The following is a 22,444-nucleotide window of genomic DNA, read 5'->3' on the forward strand; positions in this document are numbered from 1 at the left end:
TATAGGTAAAAGAAGAGTTTGTATGGCATGGAGAAAGAACCATGAAAAATAGAATTTTGAATTTAATAATTTTATGGTCAAACAAGGTTATAGTAGATGTAATTTTGATCACTTTGTTTATTTTAGGAGATTGGATAATGGTAGCTATATCATCTTGGTATTATATGTTGATGGCATTCTCGTTGTCAAATCTAATATGTATCATATAAACGATCTTAAGTAGAAATTAGCAAAGTCATTTTCTATTAAGGATTTTGGTATAGCAAAAAAAATAAATTTGTATGAGAATAACAAGTGACAAAAAAATACTTGGTGTGATTACATTGTCTCAAAGTGATTACACAGAGAAAAAGTTCAAAGGAATTTTTGATGTAGGATGCAAAAGTAGTGAGTGCAGCTTTGTCTAGTCATTTTAAAATGACTAAGGATATGTGTCCTAGGACACAAGAGGAGATGGAATACATGTCAAAAGTTCCATACTATTTACTAATTGGTACCTTGATGTATTGCATGGTGTATAAGGTGAAATATTGCTCATGCAGTGGGAGAAAGTTTATGAATGTAATCCTAGAAAAGAGCATTGGAATGTAGTAAAGTGGATACTCAACCATTTTATAGGTATTCTAGTCAAAAATTATGTTTTGGAGGTTCCAACTATACTCTATAAGGACATATTTTTATTAAGATAAACGGGTTTTACAAGGACCCGAAACCCAAATCCATACAAACAATTAAAAGATTAAAATGGTAGTGAACCAGTCTAAAAAGAATAGCTAAACAACAACAAAAATAGGGGAAAAACCCCATAGGACCACAACCAACAGTGATACCAAAACTAGGCACTAGTAGCATAAATAGGAAAAAACTAAACCAGAGAATGCATGAGCTCAGATTTCTTCTGTATCATATTCTTATTAATCTCCTCGATCTCTTCCATTATAAATCTTTTTGCGCTCCTCTCCTAGTTGTTGCTCCTCGTTTTGGTAGAGGGTCTTGTTGTAACCTATGAATAGGCCTCTTGCAAACTTCCAAATTCTTCTATTTTAGTTTAGCCACTAAAGGCAGGACACTGGTAATTTGTTGGGCTCTTTGGACAGCCATCATCTCGTTAACCTTTCTCAGAATTTCTACACTACTGCTCATAGCTTCTTTGCTTATCTCAACCAATTTCCTCAAGTTTTCCTTAATCTCCTCCATACTCTTTTCCAGCTGAACAATCCTAGAGTCGTGTTCTATTTCATAACTTTGACAGCCTCGGTGAGTTTTTGGGTCTTTCTGAGAAGCTTAACAGTCTTGTTCTGGAATGGAATTCGTAGTAAAAGTATTAATTATATCTTTAATGCCTTCCTTTAAAAGATGATTTTTTATTGCTAACCCAAGGAAAGCATTTTTCCTGGCCATTAGTGGAGTTTTCAAGGAGCACCTCAAAGTCCATGTCAATTTTATTCTCTCTCGGGTCCACTTGGTCCACATTAAGAGGGATGTCAAGTTTAATTTATTTTTTGACTTTACCATTTGATTTCCCTATTTTCCCCAATTTTGTCTTTTTCGAACATGGTGGACCCAACCCTTGAGGCTTAGATGCAAGGGTTTTGAACTTACTGGCAGCCAATCTAGGGTATTTATTTCTTCTACTACTACTTTTACTGGGGGGTAACTTTGTGTGGGGGCACCTCTTCCTCAGAGGGGCAATAATCAGGGTCCTCTAGCACATTGAGATCACTCCAATCCATTGCCATACCATCCCCTTCTTCCTCAATCTTAGTATCAAAAAACACCTATACATCGGGGCTAGTTCAAGATTTGGAGGTTTTCACAATAGGGGAGGGTTTGACCCCATGGGATTTAGCATATTCTATAATAAGCATAATTAAACCCTCATGCAAGACAGGGTTATCACCATTCTTGGCATAATTTTCCAAACCATGCTCATGAGAAGACAAAAAAATAAAATGGCGATGAAATTCTTCTATCATGCCTAAGGTGATTCAAAATCATGAACTGATAAGAAAAGATGCTAGCGAAACAGTTGTCTAGAGTTATGTACCTCATAATAACTTCAACCATGTTCGCCTTGAGCTACATAAGGTCTCTCCTCTTATATCCTTCATCCGCCATCTTTTGCACTCTATCTCTTTCACTTTGTTTATCGAAGAAGACCGAAAAGGCTTCCTCCGCAACTTTCCTCTCCCCATAGAACTTCTTGCCATCCATCTGCAAACCAATGAGCTCAGTAATAAAGGACTCATCAATTATGAATTTAGCCTCAAAAGCGGTAAGGGTGCCATTATGCCAACTAGTCACAAATTCCTTTGCCATTTTTGAATCCTAGCCATGTAATTTCTTGAGATATGGTGCAAGGCCGCCATCAGTAATCTCCATCCACAACTCCTTGTTCTTTTCCCACTTTTTGCAAGAAGTTGGTTCTATCCTATTTATTGTCTCCCCCATAGTAACACCTCCTCGAAAAACTTGGAAAAAGCCAGTATTGAAACCAAGCTCGACCTAGGAGATGAAAAACCAGACAATTAGGAACAATCTAGAAACCATGATTTTGAATCTAAACCATATATTATAATAAAGACCTTTACACATTTGGCAGACTGTCATCATTAATAGACAGTATTTGGACAAGATTTTTGGTGTCCTTTCTTGTTAGTTCACATAGATGTATAGGGAATGTTTCCCTTGGTGTCCACCACCTTATATCCTCATACGCCACATTAAGATTAGCCATGTAGTCTACAGGCATATTACCTTCTTGATACACATGGGATATTTGAAATTCTTCCAATTTAGTCATCATGATATGACACTCTTGTATTAAATGCTTGATCATCCAGTTGAGGGCAGTCTTTTTACTGAAACATCTAATAATATTTAGAGAATCACTCTCTAACCAAAGTTTTTTATGCCCACCTCAGATAGCCAATTGTAACCCAACGTAGGTTGCATTTGCCTCAGCAAAATGGTTTATCTGGGTGCCCAGTGGGAATGCCACTGCCGAGACAATCCTACCATTGTGAGCACGAGCAACTCCCCCACAACCAGTCGGCCCAAGATTACCTTTAGCCACCCCATAAAAATTGATTTTGATCCATCCTCTGGGGGGTGCAACCCAAATAACATTAGGTCTTGCCAACTTTAACTTGACAGTAGGTTTAGAGATATCCCAAATGATATGCCATTAGTTAATAATTTCTCAATCCTAATCAGGGGTAGGGATAGAAAGATCAAGCCGGTGGAAAGTACAACAAGACACAAAATTCTCCTTAATTGAATTTTGGATCCGACAAGCCACAAAAAAAGCATAAGACTCTTTGTCCCTAAAAATCTGATTATTTCTTTCTTTCCAGATACCCAAGGTCACATGGGGCAGCATAAATCTCCATAACTCTTTAAGAGAGGGATTATTTGAGGGACATATCCATTGAGACTAGAAATCTAAAAAACTCAAGGGAAAACACCACATAATTCCCTAGAGGTAAAAAAGTTAGACCCAAATATCCAGAGTAAAGGAACAATGAAGCAACAAATGTGTGACATCTTCAACATTCTCCTTACATAAAAGGTATCTATTAGGAATAGACATTCCTCTTTTGTACAAATTATCAATGGATAGAATCTTATTCTACATGAAGAGCGAGAAGACGATATTAATTTTGGGCACCAACAAATTATTCCAGATACAAGACCAGAAAGGTGCAGGGGAAAAATATCTTGTCAGTAAATTAAAGACATGAGAGATAGAGAAACTTCCATAGGAGGAGCCGCACCACACCAAAGAGTCCTAAACATGAAAGGATGGAATATGAATGTTAGCAAGCCACATCTGGAGAGGTTTTAGTAGAGTATCCATATTGATTAGATTAATACACTTGCTCTCTTTGATATAATTAGCCACCCAACAACCAAATTGTTCCACACACAAATGTCTAAACTGAGTAGCCCAATAATATTCAATTAGAGGTCCATCACCAGCCCACCAATCTTCCAAAAAATGAATTTTCCTGTCATTACCAATAATCCATTTCATACCCTTTGAAATGATAACTTTCAAGTTTAGGATATTCATCCATATGGCCGAAGCAATGAGGGGAACATTGTGGTCTTCTAATACATTTTGGACAAAGTAGCCATGGCCAAGATACTTATTACGAATGATAGAGATCCATTCATTAGAGTCCGCCAAACATCTCCATAATTGTTTAGCCATGAGGACTTTGTTGAAGTCACAAATGTGTCTAATGGCAAGGCCCCCAAGTTTCTTCTAGAGACACACTTGATCCCAGACTGCTAAATGGAGACGATTTTTAGATTTCGTTCCTATCCACAAAAAAAATCTTTTAAATTTTCTCCATTCAATCTGCAAATTTCGGAGGAACCTTAAATAAAATCATTGCATAAACTGATAAATTTTGCAATGAGGCTTTGATTAACCTGGAGCTTACCAACTTGGCTTAGAAGAGCACCTTTCCATCCAAAAATCTTGTTTTGGATTCGATCAATCAAACTCGGCCAAAAAGAATCAGGAGCAGGCCCAAAACACAACGGAAGCCCCAATTACATATCCGATAAAGAAGCCAATTTGCACCCCAAAATTTTAGCAATCTTGATCTATCGATGATTAGGGGTATTGAGGAAGAAAATAGAACTTTTTGGTAGGCTAATTCTCTATCCAGATCCTTTTTCTTAAAGATTAAGGATTATCTTCAATGAGTTAGCTTCTGCCATCGAACCTTCTCCCAACAAAAAAGTATCATCAACAAATTGTTGATGAGAACAAGCCTGGCTATAAGAGGAAGGGTGGAGCCCTTTAAGCCTTCCAATCCTGATCTCCCTTTGAATGATTTTACTGAGAACTTCTCCCATCAGAATGAAAATAAATGGATATAGAGGGCACCCCTTTCCTGAGACCTCTAGAAACAAAGAAAAAACTTGACAGAGAACCATTAATCAACACAAAAAATTTGGGCATAGAAATACATTGGTGACCAATTGGATAAAATGGTCACAGAATCCAAAATCCTAAGCATTCTAAAGAGGAATTGCCAGTTCACCCTGTCATAAGCCTTTAGCAAATCCAACTTCAGCAGAAAGCCAGGTTTCTTGCTAACCGATAGGAAGTGAATATTCTCATGAACAAAAATGATGGAGTCCAGAATTTGGCATCCTAGGACGAAGCCATTCCATTTCTTTAAAATCAAAAGCAGAAGAACCTTTTTCAATCTAAAAACTAAAATTTTGGTGAACACCTTATAAATAAAGTTACATAAACTGATAGGTCCAAATTCCTGAAAAACATCTGGCATCAAGTTTCTTAGGAATCAACACAATGAAGGTAGCATTGAGCTCTTTAAGAAGAGAGTGAGAGATAAATAATTCCTTAGCCACTTCCATAATATCTCCTCCAACAATGTTCTAAAACAAATGGTTAACATAGGAAACCCATCCAGTCCTGGAACTTTATTTCCATCAAACGAGAAAACAACCTCCTTGACTTCTTCTATAGATTGGATTTATGTAAGCTCCTTATTCATCACTTGGGATAAGCTTGACATGATCTCTTTGAGAATCTTCTCCTATGCAACCAAATCCAGTAGACCCTCTTCAACCAAAAGGGAAGAAAAGAATCAAACTACTTCCTGACTCATCTCCTCTTATTTAGTGACCCACTGATTATCGATGGAGATCCTCTTGATTCTATTGGAAGCTATGTGTTTTAGAGTAGTCGTATGGAAAAAACTTAGTATTTTTGTCCCCACTTTTGAGTCAAAAAGCTCTAAACCTCTGTTTCCAATATTCCTCTTCTTTAGAAATGATGTTGTGAAGTTTTGTGAGGATTTCAACTTCCTCATCCATAACTCGGTGATTGTAGCCATAATTTTGGATCTTTTATTGAATATCATCAAGCTCCCTTTTTAGAGAATCTTTCGTCTGGAAAATATTTTCAAAGGATGATTTATTCCATTTTTGGATGTTGACTTTAACGTTTGCCAGTTTCTTGGCCACTGTGTACATTGTTGTTCCCGGGTGAACTCACAATACTAGTTCCCACTTTTTGGCCAAAAAAGACACTTAGATGAACATTTTAAAAATACCTTCACTTTCAGACACATATAACTTTTAAACCGTTAAGAATTTGAAGATGATGTAAACTAGTAGTTTGTAACATATTGTCTACAAATTCTAAATATATTTTTTCAATTTTTTTTGAAGAAAATTGTATTGATTTTTCCATCTCCCTCGAAAAGTAGTTTTTTACAGCAAACAACATTTTTTAAGAGTGATGCGCATCTTGGAATGCATAACTTTTTTTCTATAAATGATAAAAACTCAATTCTTTTGAATTTTGGTTTGTAACATCAATACCCAGGGCGTGCAGTTGGTTTGATAGTGATACGTTGAATATTTTTTATTTTATTAAGTTTTGAGGTTGAACTAATTATAATTTAGACATAGGTGTACATTTGAACACATTACTTGTTCTATAGATATTGAAATTCAATTTTTTTGTTTGTTAGAAAGAAGACATCAATACCTAGGGCATAGATTATTTTCAGAACATTTTTGAATTAGTTTACTATTTTTCCTAATGCGTTGAACATAGAAGTTCATGTTCGGTGAAAAACCTATATTTGGTAAAATTTAAAAAACAAGATCATAATAAAATCACAATGTAATAAAATTATAGTCGTTGGAAAGCTTGCTTCGAGGACTACTATCTTACATTTTGGGTTGTCAAGATTCTCTCATTTGAGCCTTAAACCAAAGGTTTGAAAACCAGAATTTCTTAGAAGTCTAAAGAGATTGGGGGAGAGATGCCTAGAAAGGGGGTTCAAATGAAGACCCCTTCGAGTGAAGGGGATTCAAACGAACCCCTTGAAGTTTGTTTGAACCCATGTTCATACGAACATAGAAGGCAAAAATCATTTAAAAAAAATATTTTAATAGGGACTCACCCGAAGGGGGGGTTCAAGCAAATCCCTTAAAATATAATATTTTATTGGGTTCAAATGAACCCAATTTCAATTTTGGGTTTGTTCAAACCCCAACATGAAATGGGGTTCGTTCGAACCCCCATGGGTAGTTTGAGCGAATGCAACTAGTTCATACGAACCACCTTAACAAAAAATTTCCCACACCTACAATTTTCTTTTGCGAGTAAAAGTGGGAACCACTGTTGGGAACCAACTTCTTTCATTATGCATTATATTTAATATTGTTTGTTGCTTTGGTCTACCTAAACCCTAACATGGGCCACACATAAGGATGTATGACAATATTCCTAAGGTATGCAATAACCACAAATATAGAATACTACAAAATAAGCATATCATATGCCATAAAACCAAACCATTAGAAATAACATCCATACAAGGATAATTAACAAGGATTGAAGGGAATGCCTTTTAAGTCTTCAATCAAAATTTTCTTCAAATCTTGATTTTTATTTACCATAGAACAAATACAATCATTTGATTCTACTAATTGATTAATAACTAGGTTTGTGAGAAATCTAGCAACCTCCCTATAATAAAGACCAATGCTAAATGATTCAAGACTATCTATAATTCTCCAAGCTAGTTTAAAAATATTTTAAATTTTTATTTGATCACACTTCTATTTTTTAAAGAATTAATGAGCAATAGAGAATCACTTTAAATTTTAATATTACTAAAAAAAAATATTTTCCACTTAAAGACCTATATGGCTGAGTATTTAAGATCAACTTGCAAGATCCAACAACGTCCACAAAAAGTCATTTACACGTATACAATATTGTTATAGAAGTCAATAAGATGTATGAATAAGGTTTACATATACAAGCAAGGGTGAGAAGGTAAGAAGGTAGGACTAAAATTCCAACAACCCCTCCAAATGTGAAACATATGTGAGGCACATTTGGGACAAAAGTGAGTGAAAGTGTAGAGTACACATTATGTGAGAAAAAAACATTCTCTTGAAGTGAGCTCAAGTTTAGTTTAAATAGGACCACCTAGTTAGTATTAGGATTGGATTGAATGGGTCACATGAATTAGGACCAACATGTAGAGTCCACATGAGGTTAGCTTGCAATATTGGATTGCATGGATTAGGATTGACTACATTGGATGGAAAAATGGATTGGATATGATATTATTCCATGAATTATATGATAGATAGCACAGAGGAATGAATAGTAACTTGCAACGCCCCACCAAGGAATCCTAGAGGATCTAACCTAACTAACTCAACTAAGAAGAGAAATATTTTTTTTAATAACTTAATGAGAATCCTAATGCAATTCTCAATAAGAGATAACTTTAATAAATTCAAATGCACTAGCGAAAAGAAATAAAAACCAAACCATCCTCTAAGGTTCCTTAACATTGTTATTAAACAACTCACAAAACATGAAAGAAACTATATCTAACATAATTACCAATTAACCATACATTATGAGATGAGTATTAATGATGAAGTTAACACATCCTAAAAGATCCATTCCCATTTGATTACATAATGATAAGAGACTAAATGCATTCATTTAACCTTAAGTCTAGGTTCATTTTAGGACCCAAATCCAAATGTTCCTATAATTCCTTGAATAATAAATAACTAACACATAATTTGTCCATACATGTATAGTAAAATCATTACGACCAACCATCATGAATCCTATACTCGCTTTATCTAAATAACATCATAATTACATCATTGTTTACATCACCTGCCTTGTAGGCATGTCCCAATTACAATTGAAATTGCATTTGATATATAACAAAGATATAATATAAGAATGTTTGAATCTACCTCTACTTTACAAAGTAAACTATATCCTAGAGAAGCCACTTGAGAGAGAAGCAAATCCAATCCATGCAACGAACAGGTCCAAAACACTCGATGGAAGTAGGCAACTACCACCTGACCATGTGGACCCCGAAGGACCACCCCCTATGCTAGGAGATATACATATTTCCCACATTCACACAAGAAAGGGATAAAGGTAAACAAGGTCACTACCTACAATCATAGGATAAGAACAACAAATAGGGAACATAAAGATGATCAATATAATAAAGATAACTCCACATGACAACTCCAGATGACTTACAAATTACAACACAAGAGTAGGACACTAGTGTACATAAGAGGAGAGTGTCATCACATAGATTGGTATGGGTTGTCTTGGTAGGTCTCCATAGACCCTGGCCCCCATCCTGGGTTGTCTCGGTAGTCTCTCTCGACCCTCGACCCCCATACAAGACTCATGTGGAACCAACATACCTTTTGTGAAGAAAAGGTAGTTGATCTTGCCATTCCAGGCCTTCCCAATCTCATCCTGAACCTAAACAAGCACTCCAGGCCATGAGTGGGTCATCACCATTATCTTTCTTAATGTGTAATACTACTCAAATCTCCTATGTTCATTACTTAAGGTTATCACTAATTAGAACAACTCTCCTAATGGGTTGTCCTAGCAATCGCTTAGGATCCCAACCCCCATGGAGAGCCACTCTCCCTTATGAAACTATGCCTACTTAATCCCAAATAAAATCATAAGATGAAACATGAATCATCATCAAATGAACAATATAATATTATTTCATTAAGCCTCATAATAGAGATCTGCACATCATTGCATCTATATAACACTATAATCAATATCTCAACATAGGAGCACATAGGGCTCAAACCAACATAGGTCCATACATAAAAATAACTCCATAAGATAATCAATCAACCACATACAACCATAAATTAATCCACTTTAAACAATCTAATCCAAATCTGACTAGCATGGCATAAACCTCATACCCAATCACTAGAGCCCCTAAGTGACACCCGAGCTGAGGAATAGAGTCAAACAACAAGTACAAGACTCAAACTAAAATGTCCCCAAAAGTATTAAGAAATTATTTAATATCCTAATATTCCCTAAAAAATATATTAATGATTCATTTCAAATCTGAAAATGGATTCACAATTAATCTTGCTAAATCAATCGAGAACAAGAAGATTGATCAACTAGACTTGCACAAAGGAACACCAAATTGAATGTAATCTTGAAGGACATTATGGAAATTTATTTTATGAAATTTAACAACAAAATCTAATTTATAAAACATGCTTAACATAGCAGAAAATGATATATATTTTATTTCCAAAATCTCTACCAAACCCACAAAACCATGATATAACTACACTACCCAATTCACCCAAAAGACCACAAACTGATTTTGTTTGAATTGAAAATGGAAATAACCACATATAAATAAGATTAAAACTATAGTAAGAGAAACATAATTCTAAAGCATATCAGCAAGACCCTTCACAATAAGAAATCCATACAACTATACTTGAAGATCACTGAAAACAACACAAAGATTTCTTATAGAAACAACCCCTAAAAACTCAAGGAAAAACATAGAATTTAAAAGAAAAACTTAACATACATATTTATAACTTTAAACACTTTTAGATATCATACAAAAACACTTAAAACACCATTTTTCCATTGCAAAAACAACAAAAAGAAATAGCATTCAAGAGGGATTCAAACCCTACCTCAGATTCTATGAAGACAAAGAGAGGAAGAAGAAAGAAGAGAAATGGAAGTGTGAATCCTCTAACATAAATAGAAGAGAGTCTCTAACCATAAAGAAAGCAAAAATGCAGCAACAAAATTCCAACCCAATCCTCAAATCAACAAAACAACAATCTCCAAAAAATTCTCTCCAAGTTTGCACAAGAATGAGGGAAAAATCCCTTCCAAAACACTCTCAAATTCTCTCATCAAATTCCCCAGTCATTCTCCATAAAGTTGCAACAAAATTTTCTATCAATAACCACCATTCATAGCAACTAACATCCCCCCCGAAAAAAAATTCAAAATCAAAGAATAATAATTCCCTCTCAACCAATTCATGGAAAAAATGACTCTCAACCTCCAAAATGATTAATTAAAATTAATAAACCTTGACTCCCACACAACCAATCAACACTCAATAAATATTAAAACATAAAACACCAATCCAAAGTTTAAATTGGGTGGAATTAAGGTTTCCCACCAAAACAAATTCAAACATAAAAAATACAATAGCTAATATAAATTCACCTCCTTAAAAATAGCCACCATAAAATATGCATCCTTAAACATTAATAAAAAGGAAAATAATACATTACACTCATATATATATATATATATATATATATATATATATATATATATATATAATGAAACTATAAAGATCTGGTCACCTACTGAGAGGGGGGGTGAATCAGTAGATAGAAAATTAACTAAACTTTCACCAAACTTATTTCCAACTCAAAAACAACTCACAAAGTATACTGGTTTAGACATTTTAACAAATCTGCAACTGCATTGTTAAACCTTACCAATTGACCTAATACTTTAGTGATATAAAGCAACAGATCTAAAACTTAAATATCCTTTGACAAAAGCCTTAAACCACTTCACTAATACCAATAATAATATATTTCAGATCATTTCCAGTCATTTAAATATATTTATGCAGATTTACCAATCATTCATATCAACCATACCAAAAACACATCCACAAAATCATTCACCACTTGACACAATGATTTTCACGTGGAAACCGCAAATGGGAAAAACCACGGTGGGGATGAATACCCACAAGTATTTTGAACTCTTCTAAAGTTCGCCCTGTTAGGAGCCAAGCCTTGTTAGAAGCTTATACAATAATATTCAGTTAGGAACAGATCCAGTTAAGGACCACCCGGTTAAGGGATTGACTATAAATACCCTGTTAAAGGTAACCTCGATGGAGGATTTCAAATCCAAGGTAATGGATCACCTGGTTAGAGGATTTCAATAACAAGCATGTTAAAGCTTATCTGGTTAAGGGATTTTACTATTGTAATGGTTAGAGAACAACAAGTTCTTGAACGATCTAGAAATAACACTTCCTTGCTGAATCAGATCCTTTACTGCTCCTATCTGCCTTCACATCATTTTGCAAATACACCTCCTGGTTTGACAACAATCACTTCCACACTTAACCGAATTTGCCAACAACTCATTGAATCAAATCATCGACCTTATAAGCAAATACATTAGGTTGGCAACACAACACAAACCCTATAATTCTCATAGAGATTACAAACATGTTGGTTCAATCTTGACCATTAGATTACATGCAATCAACTTCACATTCTTCTAGGCATCTACAACCGCTCCCGGATCACCGCACTTTGAATCTTGTAACACATCACACATTTTTCACTTCATACTATGTATTTGATCATTCCCGAGATAAACAGTTATCTTTATGCGCCAAAACCTTTTCAAAACTCATCACGTGCAACATGCTTATGTGGAATCTTCATCATCGATCATCATTCTGTCATAGATCATCACAACCAATCTCTAAGCTCCATCGGTTAGGGTTCTACATCTCAAATGGTTAGGGTTCCAATTGATCTTCACTGTATCATTACCGGTTGCTTTACTACTTCATTACCAGTTTCTATTGACATCAATGGCAACACTATACTTCTTCAATGCAATCTTCATGCAATGCCAACAATATATATATATATATATATATATATATATATATATATATATATATATATATATATATATATATATATATATATATATATATATATATATATATATATATATATATATATATATATATATATATATATATATATATATATATATATATAGGTGTATACGTATATATTTATATTTTTTAGTTGGTGTGTTGTGCTTATTTTTGTAGGTTTATATATATTTTTTCATTTTTTGGCTTATTTGTTCTTCCTTTGTATATATATATACTTATTAATAAAATACAAACCATATAATTAATATTTATAAACAATAATTAGTACAAATGACAAATATATATAATCACTTGCACACCCACATACAAACATAATTAGGGTTATCAGATATTGCCTTAATGGTGTTCCAATTAGGTAACTACATGACAAGGGTTATTGCCCTTTTGTAGAGAAAAGGTTATAGGTTGGGTTAATTGGGCCAATACGCTATCTTCCACAACCACCATCGATATTATATAGGCACAGTTTGACCTATGAAACTATGTGGAGACGATTCCCTGTACCTACAACCTTGCATCACAAATGCACACATATACAAATAAAACATATGCAACCTATACACGCACATTGGTGAAGGGAAATTATGACATCATATGACTCTCCTAAGAGAGTGATAAGACATCACCCCCTTGCACCATAATCAGGAACACACACATAATACATGAATCCAATCTCAATGCATTTTAACTATCATAATCAATCACATCTCGATATCTAACTAAATCCATTAGAGCATGGGTTAGTATCCATAAAACAATATGCATCACCTATTCATTGCTTATTCATAAAGGAACATAATCAAAATCCATTGCAACCTAAAAGTTAACATGGCATATATCAACTTTAACATCATAGTAAAGTCTCATAAGGATAAACCATCATCCATACCTAACAAGACCATTAGAATTAGGGTTAGCACCTGATAGATCACCTCACAAGTAGTAAACATGGAAGAGGTATCACACATAACTCTAACTTTAAGATTATTAAAGAACATAGAATAAACATCATCAAAGTAATCATAATGAATCTACCAATGTCAAAGAGAATATCAAGATAAAGAATAAGACAAGACGCAAGGAGTGTGAAAAGCACAAACAAACTCATAAATATCTTACACATCTAGTCACAAAGGAGGGATCGAGGAGGGGAACTACAAAACCAATGACATGGGAGAAACAAGGCTTGATAATAGATGGAAGGATAAAGGAAGTGCTTGGATTTGTTTAGCATGTTTTTAGCTTGTTTCATGAAAAATAACCCCTTTATGTCATTGGTGTCCTTACTAGTTGCCAAAGTCTTGCACGGGCACTAGGGTCGAGATTGGGTGTCTGAGTCTAGTCTGGCACCTATGCCTAATTTGGGCATACTAGACCAAACTACTGTCCATGGGATTCTTTTTGAAACTTGGTTGATTTGATGAAAATTCAATTTTTTGATGAGATAATCTAAGGAAATCTCTTTGATGTTCTCTCAGGTTCCTCTAATGATGTGCTCAAGCATGTATTAGGTTACATCTACACATTGTTGCATGATTAGGCCTACTTGTTAGTTTTAAAAAATGTAGGACACCTTTGACAAATTTGTCTATGGTAGGTATACATGATTCTCACAATGAGATTTTATGATTCATGTTGATGGCACTCATGGAGCAGTGAGACAAATACCTCCACTTTTCGTCTTTTTATGTGGTGGATGACGATCACACTAGAGGATGTGTATTAGATTCTTTAGCTACCAATGTGAGGTAGAGTCATGAATATAGAGGGGCACATATCAGTAATCGACATTAAGGAGGGTCAGATGTACTATTTTGATCAAGTCATGCCAGGAGCTGCCACAAGCCGTATCTACATGGACTGGTTGTTGTAGGGTATCGTGGACATTCCTACACTATGACATATCCTCATCATTATTAGTACTCCTATTGGAGCAGTAGATGAGTGAGTAAAACACCTTCACGAGGGCCTCATTCACACCATTTGAACTATGGAGGAGCATAGGATTGTCTTCACATGGGGATAGAGTATGCTAGCACATTTATACCATAATTTAGGATGATATGTCTGCAATGAGTCATATAGTTTGATAGCCTGAACACTTTTCTAGGTGTGTGCATTTGAGCACATTACTCACACATGGCTAATGGGTTATCCGATTGAGATCAAATTGATGAATCCATGAGCATATTTTTACATACTAAGGAGGTCATGACAAATGTAGTGCCCCTCCTAGACTTGCATTTTGATTTGCACTTAGATAGAATTATTTAGATTTATGATGCTTATCTGGATGGTTATTTATGACTCTTCTGCTATCTTAGATGGTATCATCGATGTTAGGAATTATGTGGATTATATGACTTGTGATGATACTAACCCTATTTCATGATGATGATTCTCTGTGATTGTTTGATATTATATTGTGTGATTGTCTTCGTGAGTAGAGACGATGTCATATCACTCATTGCGAGCGGGATATGTCATCATGATTCTCTATCACTTGTTTGTATGTTATGAGGTATATGTATCGTATATGTTGTGTTGGTCTTTGATGCAGGCTTGCAGGTACAAGATATCGACTCCACCTGGCTTCACAGGTCTGAGCATGTCTTTATCCCAATGGCAAGTTGTCGGAGATGACATAGTTTCCCTCCCACACTCTATGTCTAAGATGTGTACCTTGTTGATTTCACCACGGTGCAAGTTGTGGTTAGAGTCTTGCATTATGTTTGTCCCCTTGGTGTAAGTGGGTTTGAGTCTATGTTTATGTAAATATTGTGTAATTGTTTGATTATTTGATTATGGAAATTTACTTGATTATTTTAGGATGATGATTTCTTTGTGAGATTTAATTTAACCAATTAGGATTTATTTAATTAGTTTATTAAATTAATAATTTTCAATCATCAATCATCTATTTATTGGTGATTTATTTATTTAATTGTTATTTGATGATTTATCCATTATTGATTTATTGTTTATTTGTGTTGTTTTAATGTTGATTATTTATTTATTTATTTATTTGAGGATTATCAATTATTTGATAATATTTATTATTTTGATTTATTGTTGATAAATCTATTTATATTTATTTATTTATTGTTGATTGAGCCTTAATTAATTATTAATTATTATTGATTTTTGAATTTGTTGACTTTATCAATTTATTTATTATCATTTGAGATTTGATTTTTATATTTTTAAGTGGGTTCCTATTTCTAAGGCTTTGTGCTTTTAATTTATTAATTGATTATTGTGAGTGATGAATTATTATTATTTAATGCATTATAAATTGTGTTTATTGGTAATTGCAAAATGAATATATATATATATATATATATATATATATATTTCCTACCCTTGCATATGAATGGTCAAATATTAATAGGTAGGTAAATTATATCGAGGAAATAATATTTGCCTCAAAACTATATAGATTAGGTGAATAATATAGTTTTTTGGAATATTTTCATTGGCCGGCTTCCAATATAGTTTTTGAATTAATTTTGTATTTATCGAGCTTCATGTGCATTCACGGGGGTTGGAAAATTTTTGGATGCTTTGAAGATCTGAATATTGAAGGATTTTCTTGTGGTTTGGGATCAAGATTGTTGAAGATTTTTGCTAGAATTGGATTGTGTTTTCTAGATTTCTCCTTGTTTCAACTTGTTTCATCTTTTCTAGGTCGGTTCCATTGGCCAACACTCTTCATTTTTGTTTTTAGAAAGATTGTTTGCATTTTTTGGAAAAGATTGTCTGAGGGGGAAGTGATTTCTTGTTTTGCAATAGATTGATTTCTATTTGGTGGTGTATGGTTTGGGGAAATATGCATTTCTTGATTCTCTTTTCTAGAAATTGCATTTGTTGAGAGCTCAAGTGTATTCACTATGTTTGATTATTCTTTTGAGAAAGTGTTGAATCATGTTTTTAATTGCATTTGTTTATTCGCTTGAGCAATTTGTTAAAATCCCTATGGATCAAGCTTGTTTTGGTGTCTTATCTCTAATTATATGTCTAGGTATTCTCTATGATAGCACTGTGAATGTGCAAAAATAATTATTCCTCTTGCATTGGCTACAATTAGTCTCTATCCATCTTTCTTGAGTTTCTCTTGAGTGCTTGCAACCTGTTCTTGTTCTCTCTTGACCGATTTGGCTTCCTAAACCTCAGTTTTTGCTCTATGGGAGGAAGATTTCTTGATGCAACTTTTTGCAGTGACTGTGTACTTGGTATATTTGTTGTCTCAGTCATTATTTGGATGTCTTAGACTCTTTTTATGCATTATGAGGGCCTTTTTGGTCCCCTAAATCTTCTTGAGTCCTCACATAAGCCTTATGTCTCAGAAATGCTCAACTTTCTACAATTCTCCCAAAAACGCCATGAGAACACCCAAAAATCTTTTTATTTGGACCAAGGGTGCTATGGGACAAACCAATAATGCCACCATACTCCCTAAGAATGTCACTATTCATACTAGAAGCGCTGACAAACATACCAAGGGTGTAGGAAGTCCTGATTTGTAGATGCAAGCCAATTGACCAAAAATGCAATTCTAGAGACCAAAAATGCTATGGTATCAACCCAAAACTCCATGGTAAGTACCAAAAACGCTAGGGTACCTACCAAAGGTGCTATCCTAGGAACTAGGGGCGCTGGACTGTCCCAAGGGTCTCTGAAAGTCAGTTTTAAGCATGTTTTTGTGTATTTTTGGATTATGGGTTTACTCTAGAGGCTTGTGTTGTCAGATGTTGAAATTCTCATATTTTATTATGATTTTTTTTAATCCCTTATTATTTTTCTGATGCTTCAGTAAGAGGGTTCATGCCTTACCGTTGAGATGTTTCATATGCAATTTGTGGCTCTGGCGAGAGGGAGAATGCCTCGTTGTTGAGGGATTGGTTTTATGGATCCAGTGGGATGTTTTATACCCCACTATTGAGGATTTAATGTTATTAGGATCTATTTATTTTTTTCATCCATGATTGGTTTATCCTTGATGTCTTGGTGAAGGCTTCTTTCTATGAGTATGGCTTACGAGTCCTCTTTGCTTGGTTTGGTGTTCAATTTGTTGTATATGTTCTTAAATATCACTTTTGAGCCTTCATGATGTGATTTTATGTTCTATGTATGTGCATTTACCCTATGGCCTTGGTTCATGGTTGGGGGAGTGGGCTCTTGCATGTGTTGGACCTAGGTTGTGAGTACTAGATCTCTAGGAAGGGGGTCTAAACCTATGGAACCGGATGAATAGTCGATGGGTATAATTGCAAGTGATAACATAATAATAAATGATTAGTGGGTTGGGTATTTAGGAATACGCCTAATAAAGATAAAGAATATAATATTGTATGCCCCAATTAGACGGACCCAAGGATGTGTTTTTGGGATCCTAGATTGGGAAGACCGTTGGAGCGGTATACTCGATCTCCTTTGAGTAACTCTAAGGTGGAGACAGATGCCACATGAGGTTAGCATGTGATGACACTGTACCCCACATGTATCCATTGTTTGTATGCCTTGCTTTGTTGATTTTTCCTCTAGAGGTTGGTTGCATTGATTTTAGCCATGTGTTGTGCTTGATGGTCTATTCTCATGTTTGAGTCTAGTGAAGTCATGTTGTACCCTTTGGAGGATAGGTGTCAGCTTAGGTCATGAGTGTGAGTTGGAACCTTCATCATCTCCTAGCACAGGGGGTGGTTCCTTGATTGGTTCCACATGGTCGGGTGGTTGAATGTCTTCTTCCATTGGGATACTTTTCTTGGTGTAGTGTGTGTGGATTGGATTCTTCATGTGACTGTGCTTCAGAGTTGATTCCTATGTTCTTGGAAGAGAATACATTGTATTATAAATGAATTGCATATGTATAAGAGATGGTGTATTCATGTATAAGCTTTACCATGTATTTGAAAGGAATTTGTAATAAGACCTGATGTTGAGACTAGAGAAAGTACTTGGATTATTCTTTGATGTATCGGTTGTTCATTATGCAATGTAAGATAGGAAATCTATGTGAAATAAAATGGTTTATATTTATTTGAGTTGCATTGCATTTATGAGATGGTTTAGTATCATATTTTGTTGTAGAGTGAATGATAGAAAGAATGAAATAGGTAGCATTGATCTTTACTTGAGTAACTAGGGGAATCATTGATATTAACTGGATAAATGAATGGTGAGATGTTTCTATTAGAGTTATTTATGTGATATAGATGTATGAGCTCTATGTGGAAATGAAATGGAGTACCTTGTATACATTTATGTTGCACTTGCTTTGAGAGTTGGTATCTTGCTACGTTATCCCATGAAATGAATATTGGAAAGGATATTGGTGGTTACTTGAATCCTAAGTGAAATGGTTAAGTAAATCTAAGTTGCATTATGATAAAGGAAGTAATACTATGTGCGTATGTAATTCATAATATTAAGCATTTAGGATGTGATGTAGCAATAGAGACTATGTGCTTATTCTATGTACCCCGATGTATTGGGTCTTGATGAAATTAAACAATGGTCATGTAATAAAATGATGCATTAATCTTTGGTTCATGTTAAAGAAATGTCCATTATGTTGGGATTGAGATACCATGTTAATAAAATTTTTGGGATATGTTTATAGTATCAAATATGATTCTTGAAATTGTTAGTAGCATGGTATCCTAGTTGGAAGGTGATGAGTATTTTCTATATAAATCTTATGTATGAATATGGAGAATATTCTTGATGAGTAATGTATGGGTTGTGCTAAAGGAAATGAGATGTGATGAGTTATTCATATGAATTAATGTTATGCTAGTTGCATGGAATGTAATGAATAGTTGAATGATGAGAGGTGAGGATGTTCTAGATAAAAGATGTTATGTGTTATGATGTCAAGTAGTGACATTAAGATACCCTAGGGAATGGATGTGTTTATGAAAGTATAATCAAAGATATGTTAATTAGAGTTATATCTTTGAGTTATTGTGCTTGCGTAATGATGATCTATGCTTTCATACTTGTTGTTCATATGTTCTTGCTTATGAATGATGTTATATGTTTGTATATTATAGATGGTTTTAAAAAAAGAAAAAATTCCAGTTGCAGTAGATTTTAGATTATTTCTCTAGGGTATTTTGGCGGGAATTACAACAAAGTGGAGATTCACTATATTGGAGAGTCACTTTTGATTGACTACAACCTGTAGATATCATATAGATACCATTCATGGCTATGTTTTACATAGTAGATGGTGAGAATGTAGTGATATTAACTCTTTATTGATCACTATGAGTACATACGCATGTCACTGTCCTACGATTGAGAGACCAAACATTTTGGTTAGGTATAGCAAGCTCCTTGTGCACCATTGACCTACATGTGGTCATCTTGCAGTGTAGTGAGGCCTTAGGACAAGCCCTAATCTACTGTCTTAGATGTTGCACTAAGTGACTTAGATGATGAGGAGGAAGATGCTATCCCTACATCTAATGATGATGATGTGGGTGTGACTCATGACTATATTAGATGGTGTAGTAGTACTTGTCTTATCCCTATGTTTCCCGCAAATCATCTTACTAATAATCTTAATTCATGGGTGCATCAGAGTGGTGAATCAAAGGAGAAGGATAAAGATGATGAGGAAGAGTTGACAATATAGAAGGGAGAGGAGCAAGATGAGAGGGATGATGATACATTGGTAGAGAGACCTAGGTTTGTGCACATCTATAGTAAAAACTATTGATGAAACATTTCACCTCTCTTTGCTCAACTAGAAAGTGAACCTCATTCCCTTTCATCAATTTTTGTCTTGTATCATGTTATGATCTCATAACTAGATATTATTTCAAACTTTATAAAAAAATTATTTGATAATGAAATTAAAATAATAAACACAATAAGGCACGAACTTGCAGTTTAGCTATTTGTGCATGTCACATTCAACATCATTGAAAAATGTTTATCCTTGGATATGAGTTCCTACATCAATTTATCGCATAACAAAATTAATACATATATACATAGATGTATATGTCTCGTTGATGATTGATGACACCATCGCATATGATGTATATATTTTTGAACTAGTGGTTTTCATTGAAGGTTTGGTATTTGACAAGCTCCTAGTCAATCTTGGCTAGAGTCTCCACCTATATCTTGAAGCTCCCCTATATCAAAATAATTTTAAAAAACTATGAAGGACATGCTCATGATATAGTTTTCCCAAAAAGTATATAATGACACCTCATGGTTATTATATGGAGGATAGCTAAGGACCATCCACCACATATCCCAAAAAATATTTTGTATATCCACATGATTACATCGATGAATTCAAAATCTATTTGAAGTCATTGGAAGGGGTGCTTTAGTTTTGGGATCAATAAAATTCTCTATGATATTTTCATTAATCGATTTGACTCGTGACTGCTCAATCAACTTCTTTCTTCAAATTTTAGATGACATGGGTTTCCTATGGATACCTTCAATGATGAAACTAGTTTTACAAGTTGACTTTTCTTTTGTTCCAAATTGCCTAATAATTCCTCTTGACTTTTCCCTAGGGCTTGTTAGAAGGGTAGGAGGAGATTGGGGTGATGTAGGGGTCTCTTAAGATATTTCTTCACTATATTAGATTTGGGGTTAGGATTTGTAGGAGATAATATAAAAAAAACATATAAAACATATGTTCCAAAATAGTCAAATTTATGAAAATAGAATCATGATTTGATTTAAAAACATGAAAATATTTCCTACATACTTCTCCTTCAATATGACATCACAAAAATACTTGGAGTAAGGTTCAATTTGGTAAACTACAATCACATTTTTCTCAAGAAAATCAGATTTTCCACTCTCCACTGTGATTGTGAATGGATAGGATTTTTTGCTTTTATCTTGTATTTTTGTGTCACAAAATGCGAGCATGCTTTTGTGTTAGAAAATTGTTGTTATGTTATGGCTTGATATTTTCTATGCCATAATGCAAGTGTGTTACTTCATCTTTTGAATAGTGCAAACACATTATAGAAAAACAAGTGATTTCAATACTTTTTTGTCCCCCATTTTGATGCACATACCCACACATCATCATTTACATTGCAAATGGGACAATACCCATCATAGTAGGATATTGTTTTCCATGACGACTCAAAAACAATAAACAAATTGAATATTAGAATTGTAAGCTATATGCCACACCTATCCCAATATATAGTCTATATGATGATGATGATGTCTATCTAAATATTTATTGTTCTTTAAATTTGAAGTGTGCTCTAGATAACATTTAATGATTATCAATTTGCCTCCTTATTAATTAATTAAACATTGAATGTTCTTAAATACCATGGCATAATAACAAGTCACACAGACATGTGATGAGTCAACCCATAACAACTAGTAGAAATGGGCAAGAAAATTAAATTCTAATTATTTAAACATTTGAAATGCCTTGGGACTAAACCAAATTGATCTCACATTATTTGGAAATAAAACAAAAGGACAAATACATGAAAGTAACTTTGAATAGGAGGGAGAACAGATATATATAGATCAAAGCAAAAAAGAGAATACAATAAATATAAATAGTGGTCCAAGGGATGACTCTAGAAGTGAATATTATTTGTGAATATGTTATCACATTCAAAAATTTCTTCAATATTAATTAGAAAATGACATAAATATATTAATTTTGTCATTAATATTGACTTTTCATTTTTAAATTACTCTCTTTTCACCTTTCCTTAAAAGACACAAATTTTTTACTTACATATAAATTTAATAATTATTTAAACAAAAGGACAAACATATGAAAGTAAGTGTGAACAAGGGTGAGACATAAATAGATAAGAATTGGG

The sequence above is a fragment of the Cryptomeria japonica genome, chromosome 10 (genome assembly GCF_030272615.1).
Source record: "Cryptomeria japonica chromosome 10, Sugi_1.0, whole genome shotgun sequence".
Taxonomy (NCBI): domain Eukaryota; kingdom Viridiplantae; phylum Streptophyta; class Pinopsida; order Cupressales; family Cupressaceae; genus Cryptomeria; species Cryptomeria japonica.